Genomic DNA, 22,415 nt, shown 5'->3' with positions numbered 1-22,415 from the left:
GGAGAAAGAAAAGTCCCTTAATCTCAAAGTACAGAGTTTCAAATCTCATCTGTCCTGCGTTAACTAAACTGTAGAGAGCAACTATTTCTTTTTACTTGGATTGCAGCTGCTGGAAGAGTTAAACCAATGACATCAGATCAGAATATGAAAGAAGGAGGTCATCTTACTGCAGTCTCTGCTGCCTCAAGTCAGAATGGATAGCATGTGGTTTTATGTATTAAGCCTGTGGACCTGAAACTTTTTGAAATGTGACTTCTAAATTTATCCTGCTTTTGAGGACCCACTTTTAAACTTACTGTAGTTTTCAGAACTGCCAAGTATTTCCATGCTGCTTTCTCTGTCTCTAATGTAAAATTCAGAAATATCACATTTTATAGTTGTGATCTTTGCATTTTAGTTTTCATATCTATATCTATAAAAGCAAGTGTCCTGACTGATTCATCAATGCCCAGCCCAAGCCCCTGGACCTAGAAACACAAAACTCAGGGTGTGCATTCCTTCCATGACATAAGCACCCACTAAGAAGGGAATCCAGGGAAGTTGAGGTTCATATCCTCCTGCTCTCCAAGCTGGGCTAGAGCTGGCCTTTGAGGAGGAGGAGAAACACTGGGGAGAAGGGGGGGGCGAGGATTGAAGAGATGCAGGAAGATGGCAGATGACAGTGAAGAGGCTGGTGGCAAGAGGCTCAATGCAGTACATCTCCCACAGCAGTGAAGGCAGTGAGGCACCACAGGGGGTTGGATGAAAGATTAGGCTGCTGAAGTAGCACCACTAAAATAGAGCCTATGCACATACACACCTCTTCCTATCAGTGTTCCCTCTAAGTAGTGTTAGCGTGTGTTAGCTCACAGATTTTTATCCTCCAGGTCACAGATTTTTGTCTTAGCTCAGAAAGGATGACCCCAGAACACACTAATTTATGCAGTAACTCACAACTTTAATGCCAGTAGCTCATAAAGTAGAATTTTTGCTCACAAGATTCTGCAGTTTAGAGGGAACACTGCTTCCTATCCTCCTCTTGTTTTTTCCATAGCATGCTGAGCTGCTCCCACCTATTCTTCAGTCTTCCCTCTCTTCTTTCAGCTACTGCTGTAAAGTTACTAGTTGCCAAATGGCTTTTTATCCACCATTATAGTCACTAAGAGGTGGAGAGAGATGAGATTGTGAGAAGTTGGCAAGGAGGAAAGAAACAGATGGATGCAAAGGGCAGGAGCCACCATTAGGGAGGGCTGACTTTCAGAGGCTTCATGACCCACTTTTGGGTCCAAACCCACAGGCTGCAAAACATTGTTCTAGGGCATCTGGTCAGGCATTGCAGGAAACAGACCATCAATTATATCCAGACAAACTACTGGCTAGATCAGAGGTCTTGCTCTTATGTTATCACCATTTTCAGAAAACATGCTGGAGGCACCTGAAGCTCCATCCAGGAAGATTAGGAACAGAAGAACTGAGCTAGGAATGTGAAGTATGACTAGGAAGACAGCTAGGAGATAATAGTGACAGAGTTGGATGGCTGAGAGAGAAAGTTAGCAACAATGTTGTTTGTTGACCAGGCACTATCCCATGGCTAGTTCACATCTCTTCATTGATTTAGAATAAACAACAGCAGTAATAAATTACAGATGTTGGGATAAACTGGGGAGCCTGTTCAAACAGCACAATCCTTGCCTATAGCTCAGCAAGTAAATCTCCAGGGCTGGCCCCACCACTACATAAACTAGGTGATTGCCTAGGGTGCTGTCCTTCTGGGGGCACCAAATTGTGTGCCCCTCATGTGACTCAGTGATGTTATCAGTGCCGGGGGGGGGGGGGGAGAGTGCCAGAAGTTAGCCTTGCCTAGGGTGTCAGACAGTCTAGGGTCAGCCCTGTACATCTCCCAGATATAAATCCAACCTCTTGGGCTGGGCTAGCTTTGGAGGTTAGATCACTGATGCCCCACATCTTTTTTTTCTTGTCTTTATGGTATTTGCAAAGCACTGGAACATTTTACATACCACAAATGCCTATATTTGCTACAGATAATGTACAAATGCTAATCATGCATGAAGGCCTTCTAAAAACTTAAGGAAATCTGTTTTCATTTTTTAAAAAAGTACTAAAGTGCCCAGGCAAGCCTGATCTCATCAGATCTCAGAAGCTAAGCAAGGTTGACTCTGGCAAGTACTTGGATGGGAGACTTCCTTGGAATACGAGTGGTCAGGAGGACAGGGGCAGGCTTTATTCAGCCACCTTTCTGAATATCATCTAGACCCCAGTAGGGATCAGTCAGCAGAGGTTCCCATGACTTCCAGGTGCACGTGCATGCACACATACATAAAAATACCCCCCCAAAAAAATACTAAAGTCAATCATAAATTGTTATTTAAAAAAAAAAACCCTCATTCTTGCATGTGCCTAGAAATTAATTCCCCACAAAGGATTTTAAGTGTTAATTTTTTTTTTTTAAATACACAGGAGGTGCAACTTGGCTTCTGTTTTCAATTATAGTAAGCCAGCTCTTTTAATGAGGTAATGTTCTTCTGGTCTGGGTTTATCTTCTGGCAGATGAGGCAGCAGGTGATCCAGAGGGGATGAATGCTTAAAAAACATTGCAGACAAGCTGTTTAAAGTTAACACCATCAATCATCACTTATAGCCTTTGGATAAGTTGACAGGCACAGTAGTGCTTTACATCTAGGGGCCCACCAAGCCCCTGACCTACTGTAGAGCCCTATTTATCCCTCAGTCTCTCAGAGGCCAAATGAGATTTCGCTCACCAGAGGAAGTATATAGTAGTCTGCTTAAAGCTCAAGGAAATGTTCAATAAAAATACTTTATATGACTACAAGCTTTGGCTTTTATAGTCTAATACCTGAATCACTGAGTTGGAGGACTTAAAAGCATCTTAAAGGATCACCTGATCCATGGGCACACAAAAGGAGAGACAATTAAGTATAAAATATCCTTGGCAAACACCTATCCGATCTCTTTTTATGGCTTGTCTACTAACTGCCTATGCTTTTGTTTCAACTCTTCAGAAGACTACTGTGCTTTTGAAGACAAGTGGGAATTGTATTTGATTTAAAATAAGGCAGTCCAATTGCTACATGGGCTACCTGCTTTGGACACCTTATACCAAAGTATTTAAACTGACTGCCTGTTTCTAAGTTCAGTTCAAAGTTTAACTTCTTCACAACTGCGTATTCTTTCCTAGTATGAATCCATGTTGAACTGCTGGTCATTCCAGTAGGGTATTCTATCTATCCCTATCTGCAGATTTGATAAAACTGCCACTGCGAGACCCTGAGATTTTAAAGCAGAAATATAGGACATGAGGCATATTCTTGTCTTCTTTGTGAATCTCCTGTCCTAATTTACATATCTGGGGTGTCTTGTCCTTGCAATCTCAGTTGCAACACTATGATTACTAGAGAGTGTACAGAGGCCTTAAGGAGAGTACCTTTAAAGAGCTCTGAGAAGTCAAGTGTTGTTAATTAGAGTTGTGCATTCAGTTCAGCTGAACCTAATAGACCGCCGAATACCCCCTGATTCGGAAGTATACGGCGCCGTATACTTATGAATCCAGCTTGCATGCATTATATGGGAGCTGTATACGGCTCCCCATATACTTCCAAAGCAATATTCGGAAGTATATGGAACTCAATGTAAAAGGTGAGAAAGGAGCTTCTGCAGCCTCAGGGAAGCTGCTTGCCTCCTTTCCCACCTTTGGAAGCCTTTTCCCACCTCTCCCATAGCCTCCCTGGGATTGGGGACGGGAGAGGAGCCCCAGCAGCCAATCCAAAGCATGCATTTGCAAAATGCATTGCAAATGCATTCTCTGCAGGGCTGTTGTGTAGCTGATGGCTGGGCTAATCCTCCAGCCATCAGCAACATTGTTCTTTTGTTTACTTGGGTATCCAAGTAAACACTGTTCTGTGGCCAATCACAGAGCTGTGGTATTTTTTGAAACAGCTCTGTGTAGGGCCAGGGAACCTTTTTAAGGAGTCTGCCTGGCTGGACTCCATTACATTGCTGCTGTGTTGGTGTGAGAGAGAGATTGTGCTGTGCTGGCCATTGGCCTCAGCTGCTGCTGCTCTCTCTCAGCCTTGCCTGACCTGCCTGGACAAGAGAAGACATATAAGGTAAAACAGTCTTGGGGTTCTTGTTTTTATTTTAGTTAGGATAAAAGTAAAAGGACTTTTTAAGACTCAGAGTCCCTTTACTTATCCAGATTTGGGTGGGTGGGTAGCTTATTTGAGGTTAGGGGGTTCTGCTGGGGGTGGGGGCCTGGGGTGAGGGTGGGGTTGCCAATTTGCCTATATCTTACTTAAGTGAGAGGACTTTTAAAAGTGCAGTGTCCTTTTACTTTTCCTGATTTGGGTGGCTTGGATTTCTTGGGGTTAGGGTGAAGGTTTTTTTGGGAGGAGGGGTTGGTTAAGTTCCTGTATTGTGAAAAGTCAAGTTTTTTACTGTTTTAAAAGGATTCTGTGTTTGATTTGTTGCTGTGTTGTGCTGCTGTTGTTCCTTTTTTCTTCTGGTTCTGGTTATTGAGGGAGGGGGCTGTTTGGCCTAATTTTTATTGTTAAAAAGTTCAGTTTTTTAACAGTTGAGTTTGTTGGCCTTTTCTCAGTTGGATTTGTTTGGATCTGTTGCTGTTAGTTTTGCATCCTGTTCTGTTGTCTCTTTTTCCTGGTTCTGGTTTTTGTTTTGTTTTGTTTTTGGGGGGGCGGTGTTGACTGATTTGGCCTGAGGTTTTTTATTGTTAAAGGTGAGTTTATTAACAGTTGAGTTTGTTGGCCTTTTCTCAGTTGGACTTGTTTGGATCTGTTGCTGTTGGTTTTGCATCCTGTCCTGTTATCCTTTTTCCTCGTTCTGGGTTTTTTGGGGGGAGGGGGGTGGTGCTGTTTAAAAGTTAAGTTTCTTTCTGTCACGTTTTGGGGTTTTTTAATTACCTCTGGTTGGCGTGAGGGGGTTGGTGTGTGGTCTGTGTTGGGTGGGTTACATTCATGTTTTTATAGAGCTATTTTTGGAGTCTGAGGGTGCTTTCGGTTTGCATAGGGCCCCTAAATAGGCTGCCCCACTAATAAGGGTGTTTTTAGGAATTGTGTTTTTTGAAATTTAAAAAAATAATAATCCAATTTAGGTCTTTATCTTCAAAATTCAACTAGGCCAAATAGGGGCAATTTTAAAAGATTTTAGGTTTCTCATAAAAGGCAGCGTGGCTACAAGGCCACATCAGGCTCCCTTTTAAAGAGACTAGGGTTGCAGTGCATCTTGCTTTCAGCTGCTGAAAGCCGGTGCATCCTTAGATTTCCATAGGGTAAACCACAGCTTCTCTCTAGTTATAGGGGACACCTGATTTCTAGTTTGCAAGGAAATCTGGTTTGTCCCAGGATCTAGTTAGGAGAAGTTTAACTAGGAGGATATAACAAGGAATGCCTTCATCTCAAGGCAGCCTTTTAAAAAATATAGCCAGGTAGAGGCAGGATCACTTAGTCTCCTAAACTTTACCAGACTACTACACCAACCCAAAGAAGGACAGGTTAGGGACCAAACAAACAAACAAGTTTTGGTGGGAGGGTTTTTAAAAAGAAGTCAGGGCACCTGTTGGTTCAGGGTACAGTGTAGTGAGTTAGGTTTGTAAAAAAACCCACTCTCAGTTCAGGTTGTGTGAGACTGGCCAAGGGTGACATGAATGACAGCAGAAGAGGGGCCCTGGGGGCAAGGGCAAGGAGAAGACTAGAGGGGTAGAAGGGATGGGGAGAACGCAGTTCCCCACCACCACCACCTGTGCATAGCCACCTTCCAGCATTCTGACCTCTGGCCGGAGTGTGATGAGGCAGTCTCTCCTCCAGCTGATGTCGTTCAGCCTCAACAGCCAGAAGAGGGGCAGCAAGAGCAGCCCTCCTTGGAGATGAGCTTTGGGGACAGTTTTCTGTCCCAAACGATCACCCCAAGGAGGGTGCAGAGTGTCGTGCAGGAGAAGCTGGTTGAGGAAAACCAGCCCCGTTCTTCGGTCCCTTCGTGCACCAGCACTCCTTCAGGGGATGGTCAGGAGGGGAGGCCGCATGGGGTGGAGGGAGAAGAAATGGAGATACACGAGGTGCCTCCATATCCGTCCACTTCCCACCGGCAGCCAGCACCTCCTGCCACCCCAAAACATAATGTGGCTGCTCCAAGCACCTCACAGGAGGTAGATCCGAACACCCAAGCTGCTGGTCAGCTTGGGCATCCGTACACCTCCGAAGTCTGGAAGCATTTCCGACTTACAGAGCATCCACTCTTTGCGCAGTGCCAGCTGTGCAGGACCCAGACCCTGCCCACCTGAATCCGGGGGGGATGCGGAATTTCTTAAAGGGAAGAAGCAGGTGGTGCTTCTTAAGGGGGAGAAGCAGGCTGGTGCTGGGGTGCCCAAGCAGCCAACACCTCCTAGACAGGAGGTCCATCGCACCACGACTACCTCCAGAGCTCTCCAGGAGAGTTTCAGGGCAGGGATGCCAGGCATCTCTGCCTGAGATGTTTGGTGGGGGTGGCACCTGTGTGCCAAGAGAGGGAATCAGATATGACAGGAAGGTGATCGCATGGAACCTTGCCAGGTCGGTCGCCCTTAGGCTTCCATTTTCAGTGGTCGAGAATCTTGGGGTGCTAGGGTTCCTCGAGTACCTGGCACCCTGGTACAAATTTCCTGCTAGAACCACCATTAGCAGGACAATTGTGCCATCTTTTTTCAGGGCAACCAGATAGGTGGTGAAGGAGCATTTGTCCCGTGCTGCTGGGGGTACTGTTCATTTCACCTCAGCTATCTGGAGCTCCCAACATGTGTTCGAGCAGTATCTCTCCCTGACTGCGCATTGGTGGCAACCCAGTGAGCTGCAGGGTGGGGGTGGCAGTAGCAGCAAGGAGGGTCAGGACCTCCAGGTCAGCTATCGCTGGGCCTTGCTGCACGCCGAAGCAGTCGACACGTCGCACACGGCGGACACTCTCGGAGCCATCCTCTCACGTCAGTTAGAGGGCTGGGAAGGCAGGAACATCGCCATGGGCTTCGTGGTGACTGATGGTGGCTGCAACATCAAGATGGCTGTCCAGCGTCAGGACCTAAAATGCCTTCCTTGCGTGGCCCACCTTCTCCACCTCATTGTTAAGGATGCATTGGGCCAGACGAAAAGCCAGGATTGCCGGAATCTAGCCACGACCCATGAGTACCGACTTCTGCTCCAGAAGTGTCGGAACATCACGAGTCACTTCTCACACAGCAATATGGACTCGTATGTGCTGCATGAGAAACAGACACTGACAGGCATGCCAGGGCACCGCCTGATCTGTGACGTCAGCACACGCAGGAACTCCACCTGTGCCATGCTGGAGCACATAGTGGAGCAGAGAGCAGCCCTGGATGCCTTTGTCTCTGAGATGAGGGTATTTCGGGATAAGAACAGTCTCACCCAAGAGGATTGGGTGGTCATTTCTCAGACTGTGGAGGTTCTTGGGCCCCTCAAGACCCACACAGAAATGCTCTCGTCTGATACGGCGAGCATCGCACTGGTCGTCCCCATGGTCCACATGACCCATGAGGACCTGGCCTCATTTCTAATGCCAGCTCAAGGCCATGCAGACATTCTTCTAGCAGTGCGCGCCCTGGTTGTTAGGCTGAAGGAAGGGCTTGAGGCCCGCTTTCAGACTTTCACCCAGGATAAGATCTACATGATGGCAACGATGTTAGACCCGCACATTAAGGGCACGATCGCTGAGTGGGCCAACGAGCTCGATCGCTGGCGAGACGAGCTCTCCCAGAAGGTCGAGCGCTGCAGAGTCAGGGTGGGCCCAGTGCCGGTAACTGAGGAGGAGGGGGGTGGAAGCAGCTGCTACTTCCACTGGTGTTCATCCCCAACCTCCCCAGCTAGACAGTGTTTCCCACCAGACTCACGCCAAGAAGAGTGCAGAGATGACACTCATCGGGCGGCTCGTTGGCGCCTCTGGGAGCGGTAGGCCCCTGAGAGCAGAGATAGGTGCAGCGATGGTGAGGGAGTATCTTTTGGAGTCCAAAGAGTCACAGGAAATGTCTCCTTTCGACTACTGGGTCATGAAGGAGGCAGTCTAGCCGGCCCTCTCCTCCGTGGCCAAGGTGTTCCTCTCATGCCCACCGACGAGCTTGCAGAGCGAGCGCGTCTTTTCACATATGGGCGACATTGTCTGCCCACACTGCAATCGCCTACAATCCTGGACAATTGAGCAGTTGGTCTTCCTGAAGGTCAACTGCATCCTCACTTGGTCCACGCTTGGAAGGTGGTTGTAAAACGTTCTCCCACTAAACATAGACTAGAGTCCAAAGACAGCCCAAAAACTCACTCACAAATTGATTGGCAGTACAGCCCCCTACCACCACCACCACACTGATTTAAAATCTGCAAAGCAATCCAAATTTCCCCAGTCCCCATCCACACATGCCTAATAATACTGAAAGGGCCATTGCAGCCTCCAACTGTAACTGACAGCAGCCACAGGCCCAGCCAGGATAACCCAGATTTTTTTCAGGGGCAGGAGGAAGAAAGAGGGAAGAAAGAGGGAGGTGCCAGTGATGATGATGGGCAGCCAGCAGCCATACCAATGCTGAGGTCCCTCTAATGCGACAGTGATAGCTGGTGTGTTGCTCTTTTGCGTTACCATTGGGAACAGTGTTCCTTTTGGGGTGCTCACAGATGGGTGCAGTCTTTTTGGGCCAGGGGGGTTGCATGTGGGGGAGTCTCCTGAAGCTGCCCTGCAGTTTAGGGGCCTCTCCCTCAAACCCCACTCTGGCCAGAGCCACTTTTCCCACAACAATTATAGTAGAGGAAGTGGCTAATTGGGCTTTCCCCAGCATTGGTGGCAATGGGCCATTTGAGGAGCCCAAAGACAGGAACCCCCTGACCCAATCTTTTTGGGACTTGGGGGTTTTATAAGGGAGAGTCCCCTGCGGGTTCCCTGTAGTTTTGAGGGCTCTCCCTCAAACCCCCTGCCCCTCAGCCGGCTTCCAATATACCCTATGTTGCCATTGAGTTCAATGGCCCATAGGGTATAATGGTGGGATAAAGGCACCCTATTTGGGTGCCCCTGGAATGGTAACCCCTGGCCCAATCTTTTTGGGACCTGGGGGGTTCTTAGGGGAGAGTCCCCTGCAGGTCCTCTGCAAATTTGGGGGCTCTCCCTCAGGCGGCTTCCAATATACCCTATTTTGCCATTGATTTCAATGGCCCATAAAATATAATGGGGCCGTATATTCGGAAATAGCCGTATATCTCCAGTATATATGGCTATTCTGAATACTGGTATTCGGATATATACGGTATTCAGAATATTTTGGCCCTTATATTTTCGAATCCGATTACTTCCGATTTTTTTTTTTCACACCCCTATTGTTAATCTGAAGTCTTGTTTACTGACAACTGTTCTTCTGAACCGTTGTTTGTACAAAGCCCTTCCAACATTCCCACTTAATACAGTTCCATAGGTTTAACAGCATGGGAACAGAATGATATATATTCCCATGCCACACATTTTCATGTGGGTTTCCCTGGGTGAAGTTTATATACTGCTGGTAGTGAACCCTGATTGACAGCACAATCAGGGCTCACTACCAGCAATATATAAACTAAGGCTGTGGAGTTAGTGTCTAATCTACCATAGAGCTCTCAGGCAGAGGGAGGAGAAAGCTATCCCTGGAGGTCTCTGTTGAGTTAGTGTTCAGTTAGTGTTTTAACTTATGACACCTTTTTTGTGGGGGTGGGGGGTATAATGTTGTAGCATTACAGGGCATGGGAACAAGCTTTGGGGCGACATTAGATTCCTCCCAGTTCCACTCCTTTCTGGCCCCTTCTCTGCTATGCCCACTTTTCCTCCTTCTACATGAAGAACACATACATAAATGCCATCAAGTCACGAACAACCTGCAGTCAGGGGCAGTCCTGGGCAATGTGGTGCCCACCCTCACCCTGTTGCCTTCCTCTGTGGTGCCCTCACCACCCTGCTGCCCATATCTTTCCGCACCTCCGAGGGCACGTGCAGCAGAGAAGGGTGGTGTCAGAACTGGAACGAACTTCAGACGATTCCAATACTTGTTACAAAGTAAGGATCTTTATTGAAGAACTACAGTGCTAGAGCTACGAGATAACAGTAATAATAATATGGACTGTGATTTAAATTTCAATAATATGGACTGTGATTTAAAATGTTAGTTATTTAAATTGGATGTTGATTATTAATTAATTAGCTAAACTGAGAAATTTTATTTGTGGCAAATTAATTTGGGAAGTGTATCTATTTATTGGTGGGGTTTTATAATTAAGGAGCCTTTAGAATTAGACTTAATTAATTTTTAGCTAATTATTTATTGGGAAGATTGGGTGGGGCTTTTAACTAAATAACTATTAGGGTGATTGGCAGATTGGTTCATAAATAGATCGGTTGAGAGGAGGAGGGTTGGAGGAGGGGGCAGTTCAGCCTCAATTATTTCATCAGTGGAGCGGACACAACTAGGAGATGACTGGCCTGGGGATCCCAGTACTCCTGGGGAGGGGAAGGTATGACGGTGGGACTAGGCGGAATTATAAGGGAAGGGGGTTGAGACACAACAGGGCTCGACCCCCTTCCAGCCTACGTCCCATCCCGACGGTGGCAAGTAGTAGGGCCAGAGTAAATTACCCGCCTCCGTCACTGGTGTTATGTAATGCCAGGTCCATCAATAATAAGATCTCTACCCTTCGGGAGTTTCTGTTCGAACAGGATATGGACCTGGCATGCGTGACCGAGACCTGGGTGCACGAAGGGGAGACTGTAGCTCTCTCCCAGTTGGTTCCCCCAGGATTCTCGGTCGTTCACCAGTCCCGGACTAGCGGGCGGGGGGGAGGGGTGGCTATACTCATACGAGAGGCTTACTCCTTTCGGGCCCTCCCGCCTCCGGAGATCGGGGGCATTGAATGTGCCGGTTTGGCGTGGGACGTTGGGGAGGGGTTGGCGGTTTGGCTGGTGTACCGACCGCCTAACGCACCAGCCGGCGCCTTACCATCCCTGATGGAGGCCGTAGCAGGCTGGGCATTGGAGTACCCAAGGCTTTTGATCCTGGGTGACTTCAATGTCCATGCCGATGACATGTCCTCTAGTCAGGCGATGGACCTAGTGTCATCCATGGCGACGCTAGGACTCTCCCAGTTTGTTACAACGCCTACCCACCAGGCGGGGCACATGCTAGACCTGATCTTCGCGGCGGGAATTTTAGTGGACGATATTACTGCTCAGACAGTGCCATGGTCGGACCACTATGCCCTTAAGGCTCGTATGAATATCCCACCCCAAGCCCGTTTAGGCGGCGAGCCTATTTTAGCTCGCCCGCGGAGCCAGATGGACCCCGAACGGTTCCAGATGGCTCTACGGGATCCCTGGCCCTCTGGCAATTCTCTCGATGACCTGGTGGAGTCCTGGAATGATAGGCTCTCCAGGGCCATCGATGAGATTGCACCTAGACGTCCTCTGCGCCCTCGCCTAAAGCTAGCACCCTGGTATAACCAGGAGTTGCGGCAACTAAAGCGAGGACTCAGACGACTAGAGAGGCAATGGCGGTGTACTCGAGACGAAGCGACTAGAACATCTTATAGAGAGTGTATGAAGTCCTATGAGATGGCAGTCAAAGCCGCAAAGAAAACATACTTTGCGGCTAAGATTGCATCTGCAACTTCGCGCCCGGCACAATTGTTCAACATAATTCGGACTCTTATAACGCTGCCACAGGGCAGCCCAAACGTTAGTCAATTGGAAATAGGCTGTGAGGCTTTTGCGAAATTTTTTGCAGATAAAGTCGCGTCGCTCCGCCGCGACACCCCCGCCATATTGGAGACAGTATCCGAACCCGAGGCTCCTTGCCTGTCTTCAGATTGTATTCTGGATGGTTTCGGCGCTCTCAGCTTGGAGGAAGTTGACAGGATCCTCTTGTCTGCACGCCCTACAACTTGCAATTCGGACCCTTGCCCCTCCTGGCTTATTAAATCTTGCCAGAGGGAGCTTAGGTATCCTATACGGGATATCATAAATAGATCCCTGATGGAAGGGCAATTTCCAACGCCTCTTAAGGAGGCAGTGGTCCGTCCCCTCTTAAAAAAACCAACACTGGATCCGGCCGAATTGGCACACTATCGGCCGGTCTCGAATTTACCCTTTTTGGGTAAACTCATTGAGAGGGCAGTGGCGTTGCAACTACAGAGTTTCCTGGAGGATGCTTCCGTCCTTGACTCCCATCAGTCGGGCTTCCGCCCAGGTCATGGGACGGAGACAGTGCTGGTTGCCCTGGTGGATGATCTCCAGCGGCATCTGGATCGAGGCGGCTCGGCGGTACTGATGCTGTTAGACCTGTCGGCAGCGTTCGACACGGTCGACCATCGGTTGCTGACTTGCCGTCTTGCCGACGTGGGGATTCAGGGGTTGGCTTTACAATGGCTTACCTCTTTCCTCAAAGGTCGGGGACAAAGAGTGGCGATTGGGGGTGAATTGTCCCAAAGATACCCGCTGGATTGCGGGGTCCCTCAGGGAGCAGTTCTATCCCCGATGTTGTTTAACATCTATATGCGCCCTCTTACCCAGATTGCCCGGAGATATGGGCTGGGTTGCCACCAGTACGCTGATGACACCCAGCTCTATCTACTTATGGACGGCCGGCCTGCCTGTGTCCCAGAAAACCTGGACCTGGCATTGCAGGCCGTGTCTAGATGGCTCAGGCTGAGCGGGCTGAAGCTAAATCCGACGAAGACAGAGGTCCTTTGCCTGGGTCGCCGTGGTCCAGGGAGGGAGATTCCCTTACCGGCCCTCGATGGTGTGCCTCTGTCAGCGGCACACAGGGTTAGGAGCCTGGGGGTGCTACTGGAGCCTACCCTAACTATGGAGGCCCAGATAGCAGCCACTGCCAAGTCCGCATTTTTTCATCTTAGGCGGGCAAGGCAGTTGGCCCCTTTCCTGGAGGGCGACGACCTGGCAACAGTGATCCATGCAACGGTCACCTCGAGGCTGGATTACTGCAATGCCCTCTACATGGGGCTGCCCTTGTGCCGAACCCGGAAGTTGCAGCTAGTGCAGAATGCCGCTGCCCGGCTGTTGTTAGGGCTCCCTAGACGGGAGCACATCCAGCCGGGGCTTCGAGGACTGCACTGGCTGCCGATAACATACCGAGTTCGGTACAAGGTGCTGGTTATGACCTTTAAAGCCCTTTATGGTCTGGGACCTGCCTACCTTAGGGACCGTCTCTCCCCACATGTCCCCCAGAGAGTGCTGAGGTCGGGGTCTCAGAACCTCCTTATAATCCCTGGGCCAAAGGAGGCCCGTCTGAAAGCGACCAGGGACAGGGCCTTCTCGATTGCAGCTCCCTGTTGGTGGAATCAGCTCCCGGAGGAGGTGAGGGCCCTGCGGAACCTTGAACAGTTCCGCAGGGCCTGTAAAACAACCCTCTTCCGGTTGGCATATAATTAACTGTGAGCAGAATGCCTGATTATTAAATCTTAAACATCAGATTACCGAATATTGGAAATTTGAAGGACTGATTTAAGTAATAGTAGCATAGTGTATATCGATGTGAGTTTTATGTATTTTTAGGCTTTTATGTATTTTATTGTATAATTTTAATTGTATTTAAATCGACCTTTGTTAGCTTTTATTGTTGTAAGCCGCCCTGAGCCCACCTCGGTGGGGTAGGGCGGGATATAAATCGAATAAAGTAAAGTAAAGTAAAGTAAGTAATGCCGAGTCCTGGCAGTTGGTTACATTTTATGTCATCAGCAAAGTACAATAAAGCTATCATTCACACGGGTTACAGACAAGTGTCTCTTTTCCCAGGCTTCGTTATCAGAAGGGAGGATGCTTCCCTGTGGTGAAGGCCAAACGGCCTGTCTTCAAAAGGGCACCTGTGGATGTTGAACAGAGACTATCTGTCGCCCATCCTGGAGCCCTAAATATTTGGAATAGCTATGAGGTGCAGGGTTAATTGCTCAGGCTATGGACTCTGTGTTAGTGTTAGGTTACAGCATGGAGTCAGTTTGGTCAAAGCAGACAGAGAGAAAGTTACAAGTTCTGACATGCTGCCCCCCCTTAGCTCTTCGCCTTGGGCTTGTGTGGGTACAGCAGGTGAAACTTCTTAAGCAGTTGCGGAGCGGACACATCGCTAGCCTTTACCCATTCGTCACAGCTCGGGGGGAAGTATTTCCACCTGATGAGGTAGTACAGCACACCCCGTTGGATTTTGGAATCCAAAACCTCCTGCACCTCATGGTGACTCTGACCCCTCACTCGCGTCGGAGGCGGTTCCAGAGGGCGAGGGTGAAAGGACGTAGCTCCAGGGTCTTTGCGAAGGAGGCTGCAATGAAAGACAGGGTGGATCTTACTTAATGATTTGGGCAGCTCAAGTTCTACAGTTACCTTGTTGATAACCTTTTTGATTTTAAAGGGCCCCAGATATTTCAGAGCAAGTTTGCGACACCCCTGTGGGAGGGGAAAGTTTTTGTGGACAGAAAGACTGTCTCCCCCTCTTTCAGTTCCCACTGGGGAGCGTGTTTTTTGTCGTAGTGGCGTTTGTACTCCTCTTTCGCATCCTCTAGGTTCTCCTGAATCACCTTCCACCCTCCCCGTACTCCCTCCCACCACTGTTGACACGAAGTGGGTTCTGGGGCCCCAGCGGGTAGAGGAAGGTTGGGGAATGGCTTCCCTTCGTAGCCGTTGACTATTTGGAAGGGGGAGGTTTTAGTTGAGCTATGGAGGCTGTTGTTATACCCATATTCGGCGAAGGGGAGTAACTCCACCCAGTTCGTCTGTTGGTAGTTGATGTAACACCTTAGGTATTGCTCGAGAAGCCCGTTCACCCTCTCCGTCTGTCCGTCCGTTTGCGGATGGTATGCGGAGCTAAGTCCCTGCTCGATGCCTGCAATTTTGCAGAACTCCCGCCAGAAGTTGGCAACGAACTGTGGCCCGCGGTCACTAATGACCTTGTCTGGGAATGAGTGGAGCCGGACCACGTGATTAAAGAATAGTTGGGCCAATTTCTTGGCAGTGGAGTTTTTGCATGGGATGAAGTGGGCTTGTTTGGAGAATGTGTCTACTACCACTAATATCACCGTTTTCCCTTGGGAGGGGGGAAGTTCTACGATGAAATCCATGGAGACCACTGCCCAGGGGCGACTCGCTGTAGGGAGAGGGACCAAGTGGCCAGGTGGCTTCCCCCCTCTGCGCTTGGACATGATACAAGTGGGGCAGGCCAGTACGAATTCCGAGACATCCCTCTTTAATTTGGGCCACCAGAACTGTCGGGTAATTAGGCTGAGGGTCTTTACATACCCAAAGTGACCAGCAAGGCGGCTGGAATGACCATGCTCGAGGACTTCTTTTCTCAGAGATTTGGGCACATAGATTTTCCCCTTGTGGAACCAGAGTCCCCCTTCCCCCTTTTCAAGACCCTCGGGTCGATCCTGCCCCTCTAGCTCCGCTTCTGTCGCGAAGCGTTCCTTCTGCTGCGGGTCGGGGGCCCCGGTTTGCTTCCCTGAGCGGGTGGTTACCCCCCCCCCGCGATGGCCGAGGGGGGAATGAGAGAGTCGATTACTTCTTCCCTCTGGCTCTTGTGCTGGGGCATGCGTGATAGTGCGTCGGCCAAGAAGTTTTTGGTGCCTGGGATGTGCTTTAGCACGAAGTCAAATGCGTCGCATTGCACCACGAAGGGTTTCAGTTCATTTGGGTGAGCTAGTACCAGCTCGGAGGTGAAAAGTTGTTTGAGCTCGTTAAAGGCTTGGTGGCACTCCGGCATCCACGTTAGGCGCGCACCGGGCTTTTTCGCCTCTTCCCCTTTTGTTTTGAGGAGTTCGGTGAGGGGGAGCATTACCCTGGCGAACCCCTTAATGAACCCGCGGTAAAAATTTGCGAACCCGAGAAATGATTGAAGCTGCCGTCGGGTTCGAGGGGGTTCCCAGTCTAGGACCGCTTGGATTTTTGCGGGGTCCATTGCTAGTCCCTCCCCCGACACCCGGAACCCAAGGTAATCTAGTTCCGTTTTGTGGAACTCACATTTTGACAGTTTAGCATACAATTTGTTTCGGCATAGGGTCGCTAACACTTTTCTCACTAGTGGTTTCTCACTCAAGGTCTTTTGAGTAAATAATGATGTCATCCAGGTACACCACCACCCCCTTGTACAGAAATTCTCTTAACACTTCATTGATAAAGTTCATGAACACCCCCGGCGCTCCCTGAAGTCCAAAAGGCATCACTAAGTACTCGAATTGTCCCGTGGGCGTGTTGAATGCCGTCTTCCACTCATCCCCCTCTTTAATCCGCACGTGGAAGTACGCGTCGCGGAGGTCGAGCTTGGTGAAGATTTTACCCTCAGCCACTGTGCTTAATAGATCTTTTATCAGCGGGATCGGGTAAGCATTTGACATGGAAATCCCGTTTATCCCGCGAAAATCTGTGCAAAGCCTCAGACTACCGTCCTTCTTCTTGCGGAATAGGACCGGTGCCGCGTGGGGGGCCGTGGCCGGCCGGATGAACCCCCGCTTCAAATTTTTGTCAGTGAATTTCCTCAGTTCCGCTTTCTCCGCCCAGCCCATCGAGTAGAGTTTTGCTTTGGGCAGCTCTTGCCCCGGAATTAGTTCGATGGCGCAATCGGTCAGGCGGTGCGGAGGGAGTTCGTCCGCCTCTCGCTCACTAAAAGCTTTCCTCAAGTCTCTGTATTCTCTGGGGATCGCCCCTATCTCCTCAAGAGTGAGGCAAAGTCTTTCGCTTTGGGGAGGGGCCTAGGGACCCCACTCGGGTTTCCAGTGGTGGTGCTCACACCGCCAGTCGGGGCATCGTACAATTTGTTCCGCCCATCGAATGTCCGGTTGGTGCCGGGCGAGCCACCCTGCTCCCACCACCACATCAAATGAGGACGAGGGGGCTATAACGAAAGTCTCTATCCCCCAGTGATTGTCCGTCCCTACGGGGGTCGCCTGGGTCTCCAGGGTACAGGGCTCCCCCCTCATGATGGACCCGTCCATCTGTTCGAATTGGATGGGGTGGGGCAGGGGGGACGTGGCCAGTCCCAGCGCCTCTACTAGGCGCGGGGTAATAATGTCTCGGGTGCACCCTGAGTCAATCAGGGCGCGGGCGTGCATAAACCGCTTAAGGTTTGGGTTCAGTAGGGTGACTGCCATAAACAACAGCCCCCCGGTAATTCTCACCGTCAGTAGTGCCGGCGTTTCCCGGACCTGCTTTGCGGCACCGATTAAAGCAGGTCGCTGTCGTTTCCCGCCGACTCTTGGTCCCAGGACTCCTCGCTGGATTCCTCAATGGTGGTAACATCCTCGTCAATCGCCATGGAAGTGGCGACGGTGCCCCGACTGGGCTCTTTGGTGCGGCCGCCCTTCTTCTTCTGCGTGGTGCCCGCCGGCTTGGGTTGAGTGGGGGTCGGTGTTTGCCTCACCGGGTAGTTGGCGGCTAGGTGGTTCGGGTCCCCACACCTAAAGCACTTGCAGACCGCGGCGGTGGGGGTTGAGGTAGTGGGGGGCCGCTTCCCTTCGGGTTTCCCGGATACGGGGCTCGGTTTCCCCCCTCTCTTGCCTTGCTGTTGACGCCACATCCCGACGTGTTGGAGGTCGGTTTCCACCTCTCCCGCCAGCTGGATCCATCCCACCAAGGTATCAGGCCGCCCTTGGTGGTAGCACCAGTCAAGGATGTTCGCGTTCAACCCATTCTTGAACGCGGTGTACTTCATCACCTCGTTCCAGCCCCTGGCTGCCGCGCAGTAGCCCATAAACTCTTTGGCGTACTCGCGCATCATGCGGTTCCCCTGCTCGATCCTCTGCAGCGTCTCGATGGCCTTTTCCTCTCTCAGGGGGTCCCCGTACTGACGGAGCATGGCTTGGAGGAAGTCGGCCACCGTGGCCAGCTCGGGCTTTCTCCCTGTGTACAGCCCCACGTACCACTTCCACGCCGGCCCCCTCAGCTTGGAGGCGATGTGGTCGACCCGGCTCGCTTCGGTGGGGTAGCCCGCTCCCCAGTGCATGAAAAACATGTTGCACTGGATGGTGAAGTACTCTACTTCGTCCCCGTGCCCGTCGAACGTAATCTTTAGTTCCCGGGTCCCTCCGCCTTCCGCCCCGGCCGGGGCTGCGGGACCCGCTGGGGCCGGCACCACCGGGGCAGCGGGGGCGGGGGGCTCCGGCGCCGCCGGAGCGGCTGGGACCGCCGGGGCGGCGGGGCCGGGGGGTGCTGGCACCGCTGGGGCTGCTGGGGCCGCGGGTGGCGCGGGTGGTGCCGGCCCGCCCAGTGGCGGGGCCGGCGGGGTGGCCGGCGGTGGCCCCGCAGGACCACCCCCTCCTCCGTCTGCGGGGCCGGCCGGCGCGGGGACCAGTGCCGCGGGCACGGCGCCCTGGAGGGCCCGTATCTGGTCACGGATCATGCCAATGTTTTGTTGCATTTCCTCGGCCATCAGCACTCGGGACGCGTGGACCTCGTCGTGGATTTCCTTCACCCAATCGAACAGTTCGTTGCGCAGTGTTCGGATCGGGTCCCCACCACCGTAGGTGCCGAGTCCCTCGTCTCTGGCCTCGTCCTCCTCGTCTCCCCCTCCGCCTGTGGTGAGAGCTCGGTACCGTTGCTCCGCGGCGTCCATGGCGGCCGTGGATTTCCTCGGGCTCCAGGTCCGCGGGGGGAAGGCGTCGACGGAGAAGGGCGCGGGGACTTTTAGTTTGCGTCTTGCCCCCGTTACCTTCGGGTCTAAGGGTTCCTCCTCCTGGAGGGTGCTGGGCTCTCCGTTGTCTGGAGCCTTTGCCGCCATTCGGCCAGGTTGCCAGTCCAGATAAGTCCCAGAATAAAGGATTACTGTTATAATGTCAGAACTGGAACGAACTTCAGACGATTCCAATACTTGTTACAAAGTAAGGATCTTTATTGAAGAACTACAGTGCTAGAGCTACGAGATAACAGTAATGCCGAGTCCTGGCAGTTGGTTACATTTTATGCCATCAGCAAAGTACAATAAAGCTATCATTCACACGGGTTACAGACAAGTGTCTCTTTTCCCAGGCTTCGATATCAGAAGGGAGGATGCTTCCCTGTGGTGAAGGCCAAACGGCCTGTCTTCAAAAGGGCACCTGTGGATGTTGAACAGAGACTATCTGTCGCCCGTCCTGGAGCCCTAAATATTTGGAATAGCTATGAGGTGTAGGGTTAATTGCTCAGGCTATGGACTCTGTGTTAGTGTTAGGTTACAGCATGGAGTCAGTTTGGTCAAAGCAGACAGAGAGAAAGTTACAAGTTCTGACAGGGTGCACAGTGGCTGTGCGACTGCCTGGCAAGACTCTGAGCATCGCAGAGGCTGTGCACTGTCTGGAGGCTGTCGCTCCGGAAGTTCCAGAAGGGAGGTGGAGCAACAGCAGCAAGGGGTTTTCAGGATAAGTGAGAAGCAGAGGTTGTCTTCCTCTACAGGCTCTTCTTTGGTGTACTGATCCAAGTACTGATCATGCCGAGCATCTGAGATTTGACAAGTTTGGACTATACCATTCTGCCTTCCATCCAGGGCCAGCCCTAGGGTGCTTGGCACCCCAGGCATATTCAGTGCCTGCCACCCCACTGACCTGAGCCCCTGGGGACCCTAGGCACATGTGCACGTGCACACACATTAGACCGGGCCACTGCCCCTCCCCCTCCCTTCCCTTCTTTTCTGCATGCCGCATGCCACCCCCCACTACCGCCACCACCACCCCCAGCATGCTCAGAGGAGCACCGCTATTCTCAGCCCTACACACTTTGATGCAGGCATCTCAGCATTCTCTTCTTAAGAGAGCACTTGACAAGGCTTTGCTCCCCTCCTCACCAGAAATGGAAGGGAGGAGGAGCGAAGGCTCATTGAGTGCTCTCTTAAGCAAGAATACTGAGATGTCCACATTGAAGCAGGAAGGGCTGAGGATAGCTGCACTCCTCTGAGCGTGCCGGGGGGGGGGGGGGTGTGCAGAAGGACACACCCGGCAGCAGACAAGCAGTGGCAGTGGTGGGGGGGGAGGGAAATTAGACATTTGTCTGGGGCACCAGGGGGGAGAGCCCAATTCAGCACACACACACCCTCCTGGTTTTGCCTAGTCGGCAAACTGGCCCTGCTTCAATCCCACATGAAGACTAGTCTGCACCAATACAATGGTTTCACTACACCAGCATATAATCACTTCAGGCTCTGTAGCCAGTCATGTTTAGGAATGACTCCACCTTAATCTAATCTAATAAATAATACCTTATCCCCACCCAGTGAGCATAACTCACAGGTAGCCTGTGAATTTATTTTGAAGGATAAAATGGTTCTCAGATTATATAGTTTCTGAATAATCCAAATTTTGTATTGGACCTGGGGACAGTTACTTTGTCAGTATTGCCAGTATTGCCTTTGGAGCTGGAAAATTACTCATCTATGAGTCGTGCCTTACAATGTGCACACCCAGTCCACATTACTATTTTTCAGCACTCTATTTGGAGCAAACTTATATTCTGGAGAAGACCCTGGTGCTGGGAAAGATTGAAGGTAAAAGAAGAAAGGGTTGGCAAAGGATGAGATGGTCAGACAATGTTACTGATGCAATGAACATGAATTTGAGTGAATTTAGGAGGATAGTGGAAGGTAGAAGGACCTGGCATGATGTGGTCCATGGGGTCATGAAGAGTCGGACTCAACTGTGTGACTGAACAACAACAAATATTCCAATAGTTCAAGGATCTTTGAATAACAGTTCTCAAAAGTGTCTCACACAAAGTTCACAGGGTGGGAGGATTTGATTCTAATTACATACAGTCATGATCATGCTAAAACCAGTATATTTGTTCCTTTAAAAAAATAATAGATGAGAAATTATTCTGGCCTAAGCAGTATCCAGCACCTGGTTGTAAAAGACTTATTGGGAAGATGCCATGGGAAACCTACAAGAAATCTGTTCAGCCGAGCCTGACAAGGGACCAGAAGCTTGTTCTATATACTTTGCTCAGTCTTTGTAGGGAGATGTAATTACTTGGAGCTCTTTGCAGCCTACCATTTGGACACTGTGCAGATATATGGCTGCCTGATTTGAACAAAAGCATTATTTGCATCTGACCAAATTGATTTTCTCCAGGCAGCTGTATTTGCAGGCCCATGAAAAAAACGAGAAAAATTCTGAAGTTTCTTTGTTTAATTCCCCCCCCCCCCCCAATCACTCCTGTGTATGTAATTCTAAAGGGGAAAATCTATACAATTAAGGGGGAGGGGTTTAATGGCTGAAACTGCAGCTGTGCCATGTGGAAGAAGGTCTCCCTGTCCCAGGCTCATTGCTGAGCAGACAAATCCAGAAAGAATGATCTGAGCCTTCCCACAGCCATACTCACTTCAGGGATCAAACAAGGGCTTATTTTGGTCTGAGCAGACATTGTGCTCTCAGGAGTACAGTTCTCGTTTTCCTGCTTATTTGCTTGTTTTTGGTGGGAGACCTCCAGCCAATTGTAGCTCTTGCCTTTCTCAGCTGCATATCTGTTTTAAATTCTCAGCTAATCTGTTGGTGGAAACTGAATCCAAAGGACTATCTTTTGGGGGGGGGGGGATTTAAAAGAAAAAGAAGTAGAGTTGCCAACCTCCAGGTGTGGCTTGGAGATTTTAATATGATAGAGATCAGTTTCCCTGGAGAAAATGGTTAGGGTTGCCAGGTCTGTGTTGGAAAATACCTGGAGACATTGGGGGTGGATCCAGGAAAGGGTGGGGCTTGGGAAGGGGAGAGGAGAGGAGGGGCCTCAACGTGGTATAATGCCGTAGAGTCCACCTTTCAAAGCAGCCATTTTTCTCCAGGGGAGCTGATCTCTGCCAGCTGGAGATTAGTTGTAAAAGCAGGAGATTTCCAAGTCCCACCTGGAGGCTGCCATCCCTAAACTCTGGAGAGTGGAATTTATGGCATTGTACCCTGCTGAGGTCCTAACCCTCCCCAACCTTCCACCCCTAAAATTTCCCCACCTAGAGCTGACAACCCTAAAAATAAGATGCCTAGTTACTGGAAGTTCTGACCATAGAGTTCCTGGGAATTCCTAGGGGTACCTGGAAGTAAGAAAGGTAGCTCTAGTAACTGCCAGAAACTCACAGCATTTGTTAGAACTACCCTTGTTACTTCCAGGTAGCCCTAGGAATTCCCAGGAACCCTATGGTCAAAACTTCCAGTAAATAGATTAGGCCTTATTTTTCCTTTTAATTTTTCTCCCAGACTGTGCCCCCCCTCCAAGAACATCCACTTCCAAAGTGTCAAAGAACCATTAAGTTTGTGAGAAGAGCACAATAAAAATAGAACACTTCAGGTGCAACCCTAACCAGGACTACCTAGAAGTAAACAAAGCTATCAACTGAAGTTCCGCTGGCATTACAACTGATCTCCAGACTACAGAGATCAGTTCCCCTGAAGAAA

Source organism: Heteronotia binoei, chromosome 2, assembly GCF_032191835.1.
Source record: "Heteronotia binoei isolate CCM8104 ecotype False Entrance Well chromosome 2, APGP_CSIRO_Hbin_v1, whole genome shotgun sequence".
Classification (NCBI taxonomy): domain Eukaryota; kingdom Metazoa; phylum Chordata; class Lepidosauria; order Squamata; family Gekkonidae; genus Heteronotia; species Heteronotia binoei.
Note: the sequence above shows the minus strand (reverse complement) of the source record.